Here is a 19,004-nt window from a genome sequence, read left to right as displayed (position 1 = left end):
TGCCACCAGTTGGGAACCAGATGTTTAAATACATGAGCCTATGGCTCATGAGCATTTCTCATTTTAACCACCACTTTATTTCATATACTTAATCTTTTTTATAAAGTCAAAGTTGTTTATCAACATTTTTTCTTCCATGGCTTCTTAGCATTTCCAAGCCCACTGTGGTGACTCAAGTCGATAATTCCAGAACAAGGAAAGCAGAGGCAGGAGGAGGATCAGCTTTTCAAGGCCTGCCTTGACCACAAAGCAAAGCCAAGACTAATGAGAGCTATGGGCTACAGCTGACACTGAAACCAACTAACTGAAGCATATCTGTAAAACCTCCGTTGCTTTTCCCTTTTCCCAGATTGTTCCCCCAAATTCTTACGGTCTCTTGCTTACTTTCTGGTTTCAATTCTAAATGGAATAGACCTGGTTGTGTGTGCGGCTGGAGTGCAAGGTATCATCTTGTGAATGTGTGCACCAGTGTTACATTTTTCTAATGCAACTGCTTTCCCCATGATTTTTGACCTTTGCCTCATCAACTTTCTATGCCTTTTGATGCAGCTGGAAGATTTGTAGTCTCTCACAGCATTTGTGTGTGCGTGCGTGTGTGTGTGTATGTGTATACTCACACACACATACATTATATGTATATATATGTGTGTGTGTGTGTATATATATATGTGTATGTGCATGTGTATGAGACAAAGGCAACTTTATAGTAGATGTTAATGTTTAAGAATCTTTGACTTATTCTTCTACTCATCTCTTTCAGAATGTGAACTGCTTTATGTTTTTTTGTGAGGTTTGTAATTTCCTTCACATAAATCTTTTCAGACTTATTTGTAATTATTCTGTAGATTTTGCTCTTAATATGAAAGGATTGATTTCTGATTTGTGTCTAGATGGCTATCTCAATTGATAATTGAATGGCTTCTAATTAGCTAAAAATGTCTTTAAAATTTTATTTACTATTACTATGACCCCTTTGCCTTGTAGGTGAGAAAAAAACAATTATAAGTAAGTTTTAAATAATAAAATTTTATATTTTTGAGTACTTGAATTCATTGGAGTCTGTGATATAGTAGTGAGTAATAGTGACAGGAAGAAACATTTTTCTTTTATAGTTTTAATAGACAAGGATTTAGCTCTTCACTAATCCCATGTTAGCTGTGAGGTTTTTGAAGCTAAAAAATATTATTTTTCTTACTCTTGTTTTAGATTTTTATTCCCTTGGCAATATCTGTGTGACTTTTTTTTTCTCTTTAATTTGTTGACTTGATAGCTTGAGAGACTGTGGTATTGTGTGCGAAGCTGGCCTCCTGCACTGCCTTTGCAGTGAGAAATGAGAAATGGAGCATTCCAAGCATTCTCAAGCATTCGCCGACAGAGCTAAGGCAGAAATGACTGGCCAGGCAAGCACTGCAATCCTTCATTCCCCTCGGCGTCATCATCTTAACATCTACTAAAAAGTAATGAAGTTTTCAATCTCTGGTTAGTTTCCTCCATTTAAAAATTTTTTAATTTTATTCATTTATTCAGATTACAATTCAATTGTTATCCCATCACTTGTATCCTCCTGTTCCTCCCTCCCTCTCACTTTCACCCTATTCCCCTCCCCTAGGTCTAAGACCCAGGGGACCTCCTCCCCCACTATATGGTCATAGGCTATCAAGTCTCATCTTGGTAGCCTGCCTATTCTTTCATTTTTAACAACAAATCCTGGGGCCAATTTTGCTCATTTTTCTTTTCTAAGAAAGTATGTGTTTTCTCTAGAACTTCAAATGTTGTATCCACAGATAACATTTATCTCTTTTAGGTGTAAAGTGTATCTGTTAAATTTCAAACTGGGACAAATGGCTGAGGTGCCTGTTTAAGACATCAAAGCTGACCTGCCTTCCAGGGTCTCCCAGCATTCCACAGTCCCTGCCTGTTACAGGGTTTGGCTGACAAGCCCTGCCTGCCCTTTACCCTGAACTCTCCAGTCCAGAGGTTGGACTGTCCTTCTCCCAGAGACTCTTTCCTATATAATCCAGATACTTTGGTTTCCTGACCCTTGGACTGCTGCATCTGACTCCCCTTTCTCCCCCTTTCCTTTCCCCTCTCTGACTCCTCACATGGCTCAGTTCAATCTGGTCATGTCCACTCTGGGCTCGGCCAGGTGTCCCTGCCTCTGCCTATGCTCTCCCGCATCTCTATAATCAACTTTCTCCTGCACCCTACCAGGAGCAGTCGTGTTCTTTCCTTTCCTTCTCACTCCCTTTGTAAATTCATTATCTATTGCACGACATTTACAGTTTTTCTAAATCCAGATTTCAGTTTTGTTCTTTATTCATCTCTTCTTCATACTGCATTTTATATTTGCATTCTCCCAGACTCCTCCCGTTTTAAGGCTGTAAACTTTCAGATAGAAGATGAGCAACACCTAGAGGTTGACAAGGTAGCGTTTGCTGGTGATGGAGATGTAAGGAAATGAACTCAGTGGTGAGCATCATTATCTCAGGGGTGGCCGTCACTAACTCCACGGTAGCAACCACTACACAGTATTTCACACACATCTTTGAAAAAAAGCAATGATGATTTAAGTTTTGCTTTTTAAAAAGAGGCTAATGGTTAGTACTGAGCCAGACTTCTCTACTTTTTAAGGCTGTCGGCATCACTTGTCAGTTCTATTTTGTTTTTTTAGGGTTTCGTTTTAAATTTCACTTGAATAGTTATGTTTTATTTGTAATAAACTCAAGTAAAAACCCATCCCAATGTCCTCCCACAGTTGAATGGATAACTGCGACAGATACATGCAATACAATACTGCTGAGCAATATAAAGGAGTGAACTTTTGGAACATAAACATAGATAAATATTGGATAATATGGGAAGTAAGTAAAAGGATCCAGATGTTGTATGGTTCTATCCAGCAGACGCACAATGCTGGATCTACAAAGACAGAGAATAGGTCGGTAGTGACTTGGGTTAGAGGTACTTGGAGGGGCATGAGAGATAAACAGGCAAGGAAGAAGGTGTTTTTATTTCACTCACATACACACTCTGACACACACACACACACACACACACACACACACACACACACACACATACACACACACACACGTTAATGTGTGTGGAGGTCAGAGGACAACTTAGTTCTTTCCTCCCACAGTGTGGACCTCAGGGATCAAACTTGAGTGCTCAGGCTTGGCAGCCAGCTCTTTTACCCACGCAGTCTTCACACTGGACCAGAGGATATGGTTATTATCTCGATCATGGTAATGGTTTTTTACAAGAACGTGCCTAAAAAAAAAATTACCAAATTGTGTATTTATCATTCATCATTAAAACATTAAAAATAGAAAAAAATTATTTTAGGATGATGGTGTTTAGATAAAATGGAAAAACCGGTCCTTCCACTGGCTTATAAACCAACACCTACCACATGTTGCTAGCCTTGCATTGTACGCTCACTAGGGAGCTTTCATATGGGGCAAGCAGTGCTCAGCTCTAAGCTCTGTCTTAGAGAGCCTTTGTTTTCTGTTTTTTTTTTTAAATCCTTCCTGTGATGCATATGTGTCCCAACAGGAATGAAAATAGGGCTCTTACATGAGCAGAGCACAAAATTGGAGATGGGGAGAAGCCTGCATTTGCTTGAGGCCAGAGATTTTTTTTTTCTAATTAAATTAGCATATAAAATAGTGGGTTCCATTGTATTATTTTTATGCATTTCTGGCTATGATTGATCCTCCGCTCCCATTTCTTTAGCTCATTGCCCACGTACACTACTTCCGTGCGTACCCTTTGCCCTTAAGAACCCCCTTTCTGCTTGTCATGTGTAATTCATTACCTTCTCCACAGCCTTCCTTAAAAATGCCTTTCCCTTCTGATGGGCTCCTTCTCCAACAAGGCTACCTCTACCCCGGTAGGAACACACTTCCTGCTCATGCTCTAACAGTTCCACTCACCGTTCTCATGCTAAGCACTATCCTGCCTTACAAAACGTTCCTGAACACTGCATAATTTAAAATACATGAAGAACACAGATACTATTCCATCCTTTACACTGCCTTCCTATCCTCCTACCCACTTAAGCCTCCTATTCTAGATTATTTCCCCTTCCTTAAAGGTCCCCCTCCCCTCCTTGGTCGCTTACTAGCTACCTATCCTTTATGGCTATTTGGACTGAAACGCACGTACCTAAAGCTTAAAAGCCAACACCCACATATTTTTTAAAAATGCAATATTTGTCTCTTTGGGCCTGGGTTACTTCACTCAGGATGATTATTTCTAGTTCCATCCGTATATCTGAAAAATCTGTGATGTCATTTCTTAACAGCTGAATACTCCATTATGTAGATGTGCCACATTTTCTCTTATTTTTATTCATTCTTCTGTCCAGGGACATCTAGGTTGTTTCTAATTTCTGAATAGAGCCGCAGTGAACATGGTTGAGCAAGTGTCCTTGTGGTAGGATGAAGTGTCCTTTGAGTCTATGCCCAAGCGTGGCGGCACAGCTGGATCCTGAGTTAGATCTAGCCCCAGCTTCCCGAGGAACCACAACACTGATGTCCTCGGTGGCTGTACAAGCTTGCACTCCCACCGGCAATGGATGAGTGCTCACCTTTCCGCCCACCCTCACTAGCATCCACTGCCATTTGTTTTATTACTCTTGGCCATCCTTATTGGTGTAAAATGAATTATCAAAGTGGTTGTAATTTGTACTTACCAGATGGGTAATGATGATGAACATTTTTAATTGTGTTTCACTAGTTAATTTTTTGAGAACTCCCCATTTAGTTATATATCCCATGTTTTAATTGTCAGTTTCTTTTTTTGGTTGGTTGTTTGGTTGGTTGGTTTTTTGTTTGGTTTGGTTTGGTTTGGTGTTCAGTTTTGTTTGTTTGTTTGTTTGTTTTTAATTTCTTTTTTACTTTAGATACTAACTCTTTATTTGATGTACTATTTAAATTTTTTCTCATTGTCTAGGATGCTACTTTCATTTTCCTAATAAACACAAAGGTCTTTGTTTCATAACTTAAAATATTCGTATTTTCAGCATAATAACTTAAATAGTGTCTTGATTGTAATTAGATACTATGACTAGCAAAATCTATTTTTCACTTTAAGGGCCATGACTGATTTTTAAAAACCCTAAGTGTAAGAAATAACTCATGTAATCTCTATTTAACATTTTGTTTCATCAAATCATTTTTTGCTGTTATTAATTTATTGCTTAAGCTCTTATTATTTTTAAATGTAACCTGTTACTGTATTTGATCACAACTATTTTTGCTCTATTTTTCCTGAACTTCCAGTGTGTTACATTGTACATATTTAGCTGCCATCATCATTGATTCATAATAGTTTTATCTTATTACTGAACCAAGTAATTCACTAGCAAATGCTGCCTACTGCAATTACTGTTTTCAAACTTAAGCTAATCTATATTCTATGAGCACTGAAATTATTGCTCTTTTGCCTCATATTATCCTTGATGTTATTTGTCCACACAAATGTTTCCCATTTTCTTGAAGATATATACATTTCCCCCAAATCTTAATTTTTATAATTTCCTTTTTAGTTTATTGTTTCATTGTATGTGTATAGATGTTTTGCCTGTATGTATGTCTGTAAACCACATGTATTCTTCATGCACCAGGAGATTAAAAAAAGGCATCAGTTACAGAATTGGAGTTACATGTGTTTGTGAGCCATCATGTGGGTACTGGAAACAACCTTGGTTGCTGACAGAGTAAGTGCTCTTAACCCCTGAACCATTGCTTCAGTACCTTAATTGTTTTTTTCAGTTTAGTTTCTTGAGACAGTGTTTCCTGCATAGCCTTGGCTGTCTTGGATTCACTTTGTAGATCAGGCTGGCCTCCAACTCATAGAGATCCACTTGTCTCTGCCTCCAGAGTGCTGGGATTACATCATTCACACTGCACCTGGCTTCGAATTTTTTTTTTTTAAGATTTGCAATTTTTACCAATATCTGCCAAATCTTATTTTCTCAACATTATGAGGAGCTCTTTTCATTTTTTTCCTCTATGAAAAATCTGCTTTCCTTCTACTCAGGAAAAAAATGTCTTCCATTGCTTCATTCTTGCCTCATCCCATCTGTTCCTGTCTATTCTGAGTACTTCTTACGTGTTCTAGACTTCCTGGAGTGGTACTTCAAATTGCTTCTACTTTGCTTTATGACTTGTAAAAGCTTTGGAATTCATTTTGTGTTTAAAGATATTTATTTGACAGGGTCTTCCTGCCTGATACAGCGAATCTGCTGTACTTTTAATTATATCTTCTGAGTTATAAAATTGTAACAACACTTCTTTGTTTCTAAAAGAACTTTATGTCACATAATTGAATTCCCTCCATCTTTTGTTTATTTATTCTGTCAGTGAGACAGTTTATTTTTGTCTCTTGGATCAGCAGGTTTTTGTTAGAAGCCACCTGTGCAGACATACCATCTCTTTCTCAGTTATGCTCTGCTTCATTTTATGATTTTCCAGACTACCTTGGAATGTCTTATCCTCAAGTCTTTTACTTAATTAGATACTTTATATCTTTCAACCTTACCATGGGAAAAAAGCCCAGTTGTTGATGAAATGTCACAAGAATTCCTTTTAAAGTAAGGAGGAAGACAAGGAAAGCTCAGTCAGAGTCACTGTGTTTGTGAACATAGCCAACAGAATAAGACAAGAAAGAAATTAGTTGTATTGATTAGAAAGGAAAAGAAAAAGTTGGCACTGATTACAAATGATGTCCTGTAGCTAGAAAAATCTATAAGTGTATACATCAAAGTTTTGCTAGAACTATGAATATTCTTTAGAAATGGTCAGATATGAAATTAGCCTTCAAATATCAGGTAGCAGTCAATAACAGAAAGAGCTATCCCAAAACATCTAGAGATAAATCTACTAAGCAATATGTTCAAGATATATAAGAAAAAACTATGGTATCTTACAAAAATAATAACATGCAGCAACTACATTGTTTGCATGGGTTCTATATTAATGTGGACTTTATTTAAAAATCATATACATGTAGAAAATACTAATTTTTAAAATTCTTTAATTCTTCAGATACCCAGTATCTAGAATTATACACCCAATGTGATGGCAAATAAGATCTACTTTGTATTTTTATGTGTGTCTCAGAAACAAAGTAAATTCTACCTGTAAGAGGAAATATAAGCAAAAGGAACAAAGGTGACAGACAGTACAGAAGAGCTTGTCTGGCTGTGTGTCAGACTTATCTTAAATCTACCATCATCAAAGCTTTTCCTTAAGGGCCTGAAGAGCTTGCTCAGTAGTTAAGAACACTTGTTGAGAGCCGGTACTTTAATCCCAGCACTCGGGAGGCAGGCAGATTGCTGTGAGTTCGAGGCCAGCCTGATCTAAAAAGCAAGTCCAGGATAGTGAGAGAAACCCTGTTCTCTCAGGGTTCTCTCAAAAAACAAACAAACAAACAAACAAAAAAAACACTTGTTACTCTTGTAGAGGACCCAGATTTGGCTCTCAACACCCACATGATGACAAACAGCTGCCTTCTGTAACTCCAGTTCCAAAGGCTCTGATGCCCTCTTCTGACTTCTGAGAACACTGCACATGGTGGACACACAATGTGCAGGCAGAAACACCCATACACATATTTTTTTATTATGTTAAGAATTAACTTAAATATAACAAATTAAAATATAAACAGAAGATTCGGATATTCTAAACAGGCCAAATATAAATCTATGTCCAAAGGGAAACTCACTATATAATGTAGGTGGAATTTAAAACTGGAAGTACAGGCCCAGTGGGATGGCTCAGTAAAGATGTCTGATGCCAAACCTCAAGACCGGTGTTCAATCCCTGGTATCCTATCCACATGACAGAAGGAAAAAATCCAACTGTAGAAGGCTCTCCACTGGCTTCCATGAGAATAGTATTCCATGTGCATGCCCATCCAAATAATAATTATTTTTTAAAAAATAATGGAATTACAAAGCCGAATTGCTTAGTACAATGTACTGAGATTTTTAAATTGGTCTTGGAAAAAAACATTTAGTTTGCTACTTAAAATGCATTTCAGAATTTGAAGCTTCTCTGCAAAGCAATTTTTTTTTTGAGACAGATATTTTGGCTTTTAAGTGACCCTGAGGTCACCCTCTGAGAGGCATGCAGAGAAAGCCGCCACAGTGAGAGAGTGGAGCTGAGATCTCAGCCAGCCCTGTGTGAGGATGCAGCGCGCCTTCCGAACTGCCCCGCGTGGAAGCTGGGATCAGTCAAAGGCTTAGGCCCCGGATGTGTGAGAACAGAGTGTGAATTTGAGCACCAGACACAACCACATGAAAGGAATGTCAGACGCATCTAAAAAAAAATGGCGACAGAAAAGTAAATTATGGGATATTAGTTTAAAAATGTAGCTGAAGAGCCCATAGAGATCCTCCGAAAGACTCCACCCAGCATGGGATCCGAGCAGATGCTGCAACACACAGGCAAACTCCAGGGAGGAGCACAGGGAGTCTTACGGAAGAGTTGGGGAATGAGGAATCTGGAGTGGGTCAGGCGATCCACAAGGAGACCAAAGGAGCCAATAAATCTGCACAGAGGAGGCGGGGGTGCTGTAGAGACTGATGTAGCAGCCAAGGACCACGCATGGTGAGGACCTAGACCCTCTGCTCAGATAATAGTAGGTAGATAGGCAGCACAGTCTCTTGTGGGTCCCATAATAGGGGGAGTAGGAACTACTTCTGGCATGGACTCTGGCCCCCAAATATTGATCACTTACCTCTGGCGGGGCAGCCTTGCCAAGCCATAGAGGAAGAGGATACAAAAGGACAGATTAAGAAAAAAAAATATTGAGCCGGGCATGGTGGCACACTCATTTAATCCCAGCACTGGGAGGCAGAGGCAGGCAGATCACTGTGAGTTTGAGGCTGGCCTGGTCTACACAGAGAGTACAGGACAGCCAAGGCTACACAGAGAAACCCTGTCTCAAAAACAAACAAATAAACAAACAAAACAAAACCAAACCAAAGTATTGACAATGTGTTTTTACCAATGTGTGATACCTGAGCTGAAACAAAAAGTAACTATTTTTGATTCCTCAGGAGCATCTTTAAATGCTCTTAGGTATAAGCCTCAACGGGCTCCATGGCTTCTGTCCCACATTCCTACCAAGTCACTCACTTTCGTTACCAGGCACCAAGAGGCATAGCTGTAATCTCAGCACTTGGAAGATGTAGGCCAGAGGCTGGGGATTTAGAGAGTAGCCCCAGATACATAGAGAAATCCCACCTCAAAAGAAAAAGACATGAGAGTAAAGAAACGGAAATGAGAATACATTCTTATTTCAGTCCAAGAGATTAAGCAACACCCTGAACTTCCTTCTATAGTGGGATGTCTCCTCCATCTGTATGCATGCTGCATACAGTGGGGTCTTTAGGAAAAGGGTGTGGTTCACTGTGCTTGCTATATTTCCTCTCATCTTTTGCCTCTTGCTAGCTGGGGATTCAGACCCTGGGTTGCAGGAAAGGGCACAAGTAGACGGGAGAGGTGAAGGGAGCGATCTGAAAAGTTCCCATTTGGCTAAGGATGGGTCTGTCATGCTGACTTCTTGTGTCTGTACTTGGGTGATGGTGCTTAAAGGTGATTATTAGGGGAAGGGTCTCTGGAGACCACAAAGGCTTCTTCCACCACAGCATTTATGCTGCCCAAGTTCATCATTGTCGTTTTCTGTGGAACAGTCCTCAGAATCCTATGAGAGTTTCTACAGCTTTCCACGTAGCTTTGAAAACACTTAGGAAAGGTTGTCACATCCCTGGAATGACGAAGAATAGGAGGGTGGCTACTTCCCAGATGGAACCTTTTGCCCTCTCACTTGTCCCTCTGTCACTTTAGTAAGAAACACTAAGCATAAAGAAGAGGAAGCATCTCATGCCTAGTGGGGAAGGGAGGGGGTCCAGTAGGGATGGAACTCAATGCATAGAAATACTTCTTGATGTTTTCCAGATTTCCACCCATCTTACCAACCCTGAGGAAAGCACTGTGTTTGGATTATGTATTCGTATTGAAATGTGTTCCTCTGAGCAAGTTCTCTCTGATATATTCCAGAAGTGAAATGATCATATTCAATATATAAAAACAAGAAATAAGCAAGTTATGTAAATTGTAAGTCTTAAAAAAAAACAAAACAGATAGGCTATTGATCTGCCAGAGTGATAGAGAGCAAGATGATTCACTGTGCCAAAGGGGTGCGCTTGTAATCTGACAAGGACTGCTAAAATTTTGAAGTCTCCTTGGGCTGTACAATTAAAAATTTAAGTTCTCGAGCTCTTTAGGCCACTAGGTTTGACTGGCTCACATTTCCTATTCATGACTGACGATGGATGGCCAGACACTATGGAAACCCATGGACAGTTATAGAGAGTTACTTTTTGTAATATTTGGTTGGGTCTATTGTATTTCCTTTACTTGAGCTTTTGTGTGAGTATGCTCCTGAAACTACTGCCCACTTAAAATACATCTAAGAATTCATTAAAAACTAGTGCAGAGGTGCGTGCCTGTAATCCCAGCACTAGGGCAGCCGAGGAAGGAAAAGCTTGGACCGAAGGTCAGCAACCCCAGGTTACATAGAGAACCCTATTTAAAAAACAAAAACAAACAAAGGAACAAAAACAACCCTCCCATTAATTTTACACATGTTGTAACCTGCGGGTAACTAAGGAAGGAAAAGCTTGGACCGAAGGTCAGCAACCCCGGGTTACATAGAGAACTCTATTTAAAAAAAACATAAACAAAACCAAAAACAAACAAACAAAACAACCCTCCCATTAATTTTACACATGTTGTAACCTGCTTAAACTCTATAGCCCCACCATTGAGACCTACTTTAGTTCCTAACATGACTGTAGCTCGTCTGTTGACACCAGCTCTTAGCAGGTCAGGAACCATTTTGACTCCAAGTCTCCATTTTAATGATAAGGTGAAATTCGGTACAAGTTCTCAGGCCCTAAGTGCCTAAGTGCAAGCATTAAACAGGAATGCTTACTGCTTAGAATACAACAATAGATGATAGATGCATGTTCTGCGTGGGGTAAAGATAAATGATGCGCTGTTAGAGCTAAGGCCGTAACATCCTGCTGTGTTTCTTATTCCAAGAGAGCTGGAAGGCCCCCAAGAGCTCTCCTACCCTATAACCTGTCCAATCAATACTTTATATAGCCACCTGGTCATATTGTGCTTAGAACAAAATGGATTATTCTTATGTTTAGCTAATCAAAATGATGTAATGCTGCCCACCTGGCTACCTGGTTGTTACCTGGTTGTGGTTTTCCTTATAAAAACCCTGCCTTAGAAGCAGACCAATGTCAAGGTCTGATTCCCAAGTTCTAACCATGGCCCTGCCTGTTCAGTTTTTGTTACCAATGTCACAGTCTGAATTTACAGGCTGTGGCCCTGGCTGGTCAGCCCTTGTTCAGCACTCAAATAAACTTCCATAAATTTGAGTCTAATGTTCAACTGGTCCGTATGCGGCTATTCCTGAATCCTAACACAAATACAACAATCATTTAATAAGACAAAAAAGGCAATTTACTCTATAGAAACTAAACTACTGCACCTTTTTTTTTTCTTTTCTTTCTTTCCTTCTCTTCTCTTGTCTTCTCTTCTTTTCTGAGACAGGGCTTCTCTGTTCAACATCTCGGGTGGTCCAGGAATTCACTCTGTAGATCAGGATGGTTAGAACTCATACAGAAGCAATTACACTTTTAACAAATGTTATTCCACAAACAGAATTACAACATGACAGAATTTGAGGGTCATAATACTTTCATAAGCCATACTTTCTCAAGTTCAATGTATTAGACATGATAGACATTGAGTGGGCTGTATAGTCTCTTTAGATTATGAATATCAGCAACACAACTATAATTTTCTTAATAAAAATTACTACTAAGACCACAAAATGAAAATCATCTTGTTTCCACAACCAAATCATTTTGGCATCGACTACTGATTAAGTAAATATCTGGTCAATCCATTTCCTCCTTCTGAGGACTACCTTTGTAAGAAAGTGTGAATCTCAGCAAACCACACTTGCTTCCCCAGGCCCTGCATAGCTGTTTAAAAGATGAATGGCTCTAGGTTTCCACATAATCCACGATCTATTCGCCAGAATGCTGCATGATGGTATTTTGGATTGAGAGTAAGAGACCCTAAAAAGTCTATGTGGCTTAAAAGGAAAAACACATAAGCTAAAGAGACTGGCTAGCATTATTGGTCTCATACGATCAGAAGGAAGTGGAACCATTTTTCAGAGAAAGGATGAAGGTTATTACAGATACACAGAGACCTTGTTGCAGTTCTTTACATTGAAAATAATCACTAACAATAACAATTATTGAGCAATTGCTGTATTCTGGAAGCTGTCGTGACCACCTCATACACGATATATCATTTCTTTCATTCCTAACCATGGTCGGTAGGGTAACCAAAGACTAGGCAAACCTCTGTGTGTGAAGCACTTTATTTACTGACCCTTAGCAGAGCAACAGTCTGAACCTGGGTCAGATGACCCCAGGGCTACTATGATCCTTCCTGTTCTTTTTCTTTTTCCTCACACATTTTTTTGAAAACTCTCTTTTGTTTCTAGTATTTTCTTCAGAATTCAACCAAGGCAATGTACTGTGCCTTAATAGACATCTTAATAAAAAAATTAGCCCCCTTTTTTTCCTCCCCATCCCTCACTCCTCTTCCTCCTTTCTTTCTCCTTCCTTTTTGACTATTTGTTTCACTGTTTCACATCTGTTCAATTACCTCTTGCTTTCTAATACAACTACCCTCAATCTTAGTGACCAGATAATCAACAGCCCTTATATCATGCTCATAAGCCAGCAAAGGTGGACAGGGCACAGGGGAGATGGCTTGTCTCTGCTTCATGATGTCCAGTGCTTTAGTGTTTGAATGTCTTAGCATTCAAGCATACATGGTGCCTGGCTTGGGACAACTCTAGGGATGGGGTTAGCTACGGCTCAACAACAGACAGAGCGGTTTCATGCAGCTTGGGATTCCTCCCAACCTGGCTGCATCAGGGGCATTACACTTATGCATTATGGTCTTCATCAACACACCTGAGTATTCCCTCACTGCAATGATCTAGTCATAGAAGACACACAGTATTACTTTCTACTACACTGATCAAAGCCAAGGAAAGATACAGACCTCCATTACCTGCATCTTTTGGAAAACCGTATCAAATAACTTACATCCATTTTTTAAAAAAACATATAAAATGCATGATTTCTGTGAAAAATATAACCCAATCAGGTATGGATGTAACCTTCATGACATTTTCTGACAGTGTTTGAGAGTCCTGTTAACTTTCCAATTTCACTTTTCAACCTCTAGTCTCCATCAGTTAAAAATTAAAGGGCTCTAAACAGGGAGAGAAAATCTTTTTAGAAATGTAACTATTTTGAACTTCTAAGTATGTGAGTAACACCCAGTCTGTTCTTCACCAGCAATTGCCCCTCCTCCCTAAAGAAAACAAGCCACGCTCTCCAACTAGTCAGCTTACCACATTGAAGCAACACAGATGCCTGTAACTCACAAGAAATGCTGGCCGGCCATCTGAGAGTAGGCATCACAGGATATTGCAGAAAGAAAAACAAGAGTGTGAGGCCACTGTTTTCTTCATCCAAATTGGGAAAAAAAATCTAGTTTTAAAATAAGAACATTTTAAAATAAATATACTATTAGATTATTTGCATGTGGCCAAATTTATTCTTTTTTAGGCATGCCATTCTAAGCATTTGAACAAAATATAATACATAACAATAGCTACATCACCTCCACTGCTACAAGGGAAAATAATTCCTTTTACTCCAATGATTATCCTGAACCTTTAGAGTCAGTTTCCCTCACCCACCCACAGCCTCTGGCGATTGCTACTTTCATTTTTCTCTACAATCTAGGGTTTCCTCTACAAATAGGCCACATGTGTAGCAGCTTTTGCTCACCTTGGTAAACTTGGGGGGCTTCATGTGTGTTGTCAGACTTATTAACTTTCACTCCTGTCACATATTACCATCTACAAACAAAGCACGCTCAGCTCTATTTATTTTCCTACAAGGACTAATTTGACCTTAACATAACATATTTACATAAAGCCAGGCTCGGTGACACACGTCTATAATCTCAGCATTTGGGAGGCAGAGGCACGTGGATCTCTGTGAATTCAAGACCAGGCTGGTCTACAAAGTGAGTCTAGCATAGCCAAGGCTACACAGAGAAACCCTGTCTCAAAAACCAAACCAAACCAAACCAAACAAAACAAACAAAAAACAAAAACAGAAAACAAAACAAAAAACAATAATGAAAAAGAAAAAAAACAAAACAAAACAAAAAATAAAAAACCAAACAGAAAGCAAACAAAAACCTTAAATAAAGTAATAGAAAGGGACCAGTGAGAATGTTTTCCATGATGCCAGAATTTGTTTTGTGAAAGACAGAGTTGACTTGTACAGGCTGTCCTCTGATTCCACACATATACCACGCTACACACACACACACACACACACACACACACACACACACACACACACTCACTCACGCGCGCACACATACATACACACAAGCATGCATATACATACACACATACATACATAATGAAATAAATATTAAAGCACGAAAGAGTAAAACAGGAATATTTCATATCATTCTTATTTTACATAACTCAGGATTTATAAGTGAAATCTATGTAACAACCCAATGAGATTTTTGCATGCCAGGGGTTAGGGTGGTAAATGACAACTGCAGTCTGTTTTTAATCAATGGTTTTCCTTCTGAATTTTTATGACTTGATGTGATATTTCCTGGGCCCCATTCAGGATGTTTATGAAGAGGACTTCAAGAGGATTCCAATGCATTGGGTGGCAAATGGCCACCTAGAAATTACATGGCAGAAGAACTGTCCAAGTGTACAAATGTTAGAAACTAGGCCAGACAGATAAAGGAGTTCTCTGCCTTCCTGTCGGTCTGTCTGTGTGCCTGACTGCCTTGTCCTCTGTCTCCGTCTCTTTCCCTCTCTCCCTCCCTCTCCCTTCTCCTCCCTCTCCTGCCACTCCCTCTCTCTCTCTCTCTCTCTCTCTCTCTCTCTCTCTCTCTCGTGTGTGTGTGTGTGTGTGTGTGTGTGTGTGTGTGTGTGTGTGTGTAGGCATGAATGCATGTGTGTGTGAATGCATGTGTGTGTGTGAGTGCATGTGTGTGTGTGAGTGCATGTGTGTGTGTGTGCAATATCTTAGAATGACTCCATGCATCTTCTGCATGTGATCTCAATAGGTTAAAACTAATTTTAAATTCATTAAACATGAGCCACTGCCTTCATGACCCATTACCTTTAAAATGACCGAGAGCTGTGCAGCCTCACACTGATTTCCTCACCCCTTTGAACCAGCTGTCTTAAAGCACATGTGCCACAGACATCTCCCCGCCAGCTCAGCCAGCATGTCTGTGCAGTTCTCACGTCTCTCTGTCAATGCAGAAGTCTTTCTACTCCGGTTAAATGGCTCTCAAAATCTCTGTAAGTAAGAGCTGTCAAAATGCATACCAAAATTAAGACAAGTAACATATTTGCCTTTCTAACCACTTTTCAGTTTTAGAAGCAAGAACAAAAAAAGGAAAAAATAATCAAGAGATAAATCTTAGTGTGAGTCACTGGATAATAAATTTGTTTGGTTTTGTGACAGGAAATATTTCCTAAAAGAAGATTAATAATAGGAAAGGTTTTAAAAAGTAAGTTCTTCATTGCGTCTGAAGCCTTGATACATGGTTTATTTTCTTTCAGTTTCAATCTCTTTCATCTCATAATAGCCCTTTCTGTAATTGAACTTCAACTCTAGATGATACATAAATTTAGCTTAGTTAAAGTTTTCATTCTGGGAACTGACCCTCAAACTAACTACTTTACCACCAAGCTACACTCCCAATCCTGACATGCAATTTAGGTGACTAGGTGACACATTAACATCCCATTTGCCTGTGTCCTCTTCCACTTACGTCCCCTGTCTCAGTGCTCACCAGCTGGGGAGCTAGAAACTTCTGAACTTGGAACCACCTCACCCTCAATCACTGAACACACACTGGTTTATCTACGCTGCCCATCTGTGCACAATGACTGGGGATGAAATGTCTTCTGTCTTTCATTCCCTGTTAGGCTAGAGTATATACACACATTCATATATGAGTATATACAAGTAATTAAGTATGTTTGTAATTTATAAAAACGTAGCTCTGTTGGGCTGGTAGATGGTTCTGTGGCTAAGAACACACAATGCTCTTGTAGAGGACCTTAGTTCAGTTCACATCACCCACATCAGGAGGATCACTACTGCCTGTGCCTCTAACTGGACCCACTGGCCTCTTCCATCTGTGCAGATAACTTCACTCATATGCATGTCTCTACTACTCCTCCATAACACACACACACACACACACACACACACACACACACACACACGTACTCACAATTAACTTAGAAAATAAATAAATAAATAAAAATACGTCTTAAAGTGTGGATTTAACAAACACTCATACATAGAGAACAAATATATAACTTTAAAAATAAGGCCTCTACTTAGCTCAGGAATATGCTTCTCCTGATATGGCCAAGTCTTTCTCATCTTAAGAACACACGCTTGGCCACACTTCGTTGGCCAGTTTGACAAAGCTCCATAGGCATTGCTACCCCTTCGACCTATTTTTGCCTTTTGCTTTGTTAATAGCTCACTTCCTATCTGTTTCCCTGTTGTAGAGCCACAGAACTCTAAGATCACTTCTATCTCTTATTTCCCTCTCTAGCCTGTGCCTCCATTCTGTGTGCTTGTGCTTGCCTGCCATACATCTCTCAGGACTCTACAAGTTCAAACTCAGCTTGTGCAGGGACGCAGGCTAGAGGGACAGTGAGATCAAATAGCACTTGTTCTCAATCAATAAGGACCTGAAGTTGATGGACCCTTGAGTGGACAACTCTGAGGTTGTTTGTTTGTTTGTTTTTTAATATTCTAAAGATGCAGTGCAGTGGTAGACTTCAATTTTCCTTCCTGTACAGATCAGATCTTCAATGCTGTTTTTTCTATTTCTTCTTCTTCTTCTTCTTCTTCTTCTTCTTCTTCTTCTTCTTCTTCTTCTTCTTCTTCTTCTCTCTCTTTTTTTTCTCTCTCTCTGTCTCTCTCTCTGTCTCTCTCTGTCTCTCTCTGTCTCTCTCTCTCTCTCTCTCTCTCTCTCTGTCTCTGTCTGTCTGTCTCTGTGTCTCTGTCTCTGTCTCTCTCTCTCTCTCTCCCATCCTTCCTCTCCTTTCCTGTCTATCCCTAGCAAAATATCTGTACCCCCAGGCTTATTTCACTATCTTTCTCTGGAGTTGTTCAGCCCGAAACTCCCCCAGTTATAAGGTCAGTTATAAGGTCCTGTAAAAGCAGGAAAATCTGAGATCTCCATCACTATTCACTCCAGTCCCAGCACTGAGCTCATGCTTAAAATCAGACAGATGCTTGCATGACTACATGCGTGTCTACGTGTTTGGAGGATAGAACTTGGCTATAGTAGGAGATTTTGTTCCTGATCCATCCCAATATTTATGCTTGCCCCAGGACTTGCTTTGGTCCAAAATAATGGGAAAACACAGACACATACAGAGAGTTTGTTTAAGAAAGAAAGAAAGAAAGAAAGAACGAAAGAAAGAAAGAAAGAAAGAAAGAAGGAAAGAAACAAGGAAGGAAAGAAGGAGCTATGTGGGGTCTTGGGCATTTGAAATTGGTATTTAAACTGCAACTGAACGTTGAAGATTTGATTCCTGAAACAGAGAAGAGGCTGCCTAATTTAGTCTTAATACTGAAAGAGTAGTGCTAAGAAAGTTGTAGGGACCAAAGAAAATGGCCGAAGGGACTAGGAGCCCTACATTATATTTACCCAGCAATAATATCCACCTGTCACAAAGCAGGCTACATCGACTTCCTGAAGATTATCAGTAGCTGTAATGTAGACCCAGAAGTATAGCTGCAAGTGTAAACATTCTAAGTGTGCATGCTTGGTGGGTGCTGACAGGCCAAATGTATCCATGCAGCTAAAAAAAATCTAAGCCAAGAAAGCACATTGTTCTACCTCACAGGGTGACATGATTTATAAAAGCCACTCTGCAGTGTGAGGTTATAGTTTTTTTTTTTTAATTTTTCTGATGTGTGTGATATTGTGGTTCATCTGTTCTGATACAGACTCTATGCAGTGTGGCTAGACTCATTTAGTCAATATATGTGATTCATTTTGAGGATGTTCAAGCAAGTGTTGACCCTCTGGATTAAAGAATATATAGCTATTTTGACTTAATACATCCTACCAGTTTCTTAAAGTGGCATCACTCGCATAGAAGTATCCAAGAATCTCTCTTGTCTACTCACAGACAACTAGTGTTGCTCTTTGTTTTTATTTTGCAATTGTTATTTTGTTGGGTAAGCATGGCCTTAAGCACGGTGTTAATGTTTGCTGCTAAATATTTCACTTGGAGCTGAAACACAGAGGCTTTGCTGAGTAGAAATACAGAAAATAGGAACCTATTGTAGTAGACCCAGTAGAAGAAAAGAGGCAGAGGAGCCGAAATCAATCAACCACACTAACCTCAAAGCCTGCATGGTTTTCATTTAAAATTACAAGTGCAGCCTTAAACATTCAAATGATTGTCAAAATAATGACAAATAAAATTTCATCTCTAGACGCTTCTCTGTACTTTAATTTTATTATGACATACTCCTGCTGATTTCCTTTCTGCCTGTGAAGTCCTGTTCTTTGAAAATACATGAAATGCACTTGGACACTGTCAGCCTGATGCATCAGAGGCACATTTTCACCACTAAGTATCAGTGGAGTAGATGTAGTGAAGTTAATCTAGCCCAGTGAGTAACATACAGGATAAAAGGGTTCCATGTTGGTGCATGAACCTTGCATCAGATCTTACCCTTTTAAGGGTCATAGGATTTGTGGGAATGGAAGGTG

This window comes from Acomys minous (genome assembly GCF_964271855.1).
Source record: "Acomys minous genome assembly, chromosome: 3".
NCBI classification, from domain to species: domain Eukaryota; kingdom Metazoa; phylum Chordata; class Mammalia; order Rodentia; family Muridae; genus Acomys; species Acomys minous.
Note: the sequence above shows the minus strand (reverse complement) of the source record.